This window comes from Parambassis ranga, chromosome 17 (assembly GCF_900634625.1).
Source record: "Parambassis ranga chromosome 17, fParRan2.1, whole genome shotgun sequence".
NCBI classification, from domain to species: domain Eukaryota; kingdom Metazoa; phylum Chordata; class Actinopteri; family Ambassidae; genus Parambassis; species Parambassis ranga.
Genome location: NC_041037.1, coordinates 9,131,638 through 9,132,737, shown reverse-complemented (window position 1 = coordinate 9,132,737; position 1,100 = coordinate 9,131,638).

Below are 1,100 nucleotides of genomic sequence, written 5' to 3'. Positions count from 1 at the left end.
TCTTCAGCCAGGACAGCCAGGGAGAGTGGGGGTAAGTTGTTTCTTTCAAATAATTGTGCTGCAAAAAAAAAGAAAAAAGAAAAATTAGATCCTTCCGGGATCCAGGATGACTCGCGCGGGGAGCGATGGGTCAGCTCGTTCGTGCTCCTTGGTGGTTGAGAGAGTTTCTGAGTAAGGTGCACCGAGGGCTCAGGTAAAGAGAGGGAGAGAGGGAGGGGCGGGTCTTAAGTGTGTGTGTGTGTGTGTGTGCGTGCAGGGACGAGCCTATGCAGTGTGAATTGTGTCTTGATGTAGGAATCGTAAACTATCCATTCTGTTTTTGTTTGTTTGTCTTCAACTTAGTGTATGATCAATCTGGCATCAATGTTTTTTTCCAGTGTTGTAGCCTATAGAGTTTTATGTCTTTTAAAATCTATTTTAAAGTGTACAGTTCTGCCACTGGAGCCATGGATACAATAATTATCTTGAATAAGCCATCTTTCCTTTTGCATATTTGTATTTTAATCACTTTAACACTTTTTTGTCAATGTGTTTAGTGTTAAATGTTCTGCCCCTCAAAGGCTGGTGATATTTGTTCTTGTCATAAATCTCCTAAATCCCATTTCTTCTTATTTTTAACCATTCTCTTCTAACCACATACACCATGTTGCTTAAACAGACAGCAAAGACATGTGATATTTTGCTGAGACATCAATATTTAATGAACAAATCAGATCAATATTTGTGTCCTAAGCATCAAACGCTGATATTGTTCCTGTTATTTGATTACACTGCAGCAGAATTCTGATAGATATTGTGTGTACAGTATAAGACTGTTACACTGTGAGCTCGCTGTTCCAGTGTGCAAAAAGCTCTGCAGGTAACTTGCTTGTGTTGTGTAATCAAATCACATCAGTGTACACAAAGGTACAGTGTGTGCATGAGAGTGTGCTGTTCAAGTACCCCCCCCCCCCTTGTTCTATGATGAGTTTTTCTTTAAAATCCTAAAAATTTACTGACTCAGTAATCAATCAGTTCACACAGGATGAATCACCGCTCCACTCAATCACACACAATCTATGCAGGAAATAAAAAAGGAAAACCAGTGTGGTATTATCTAA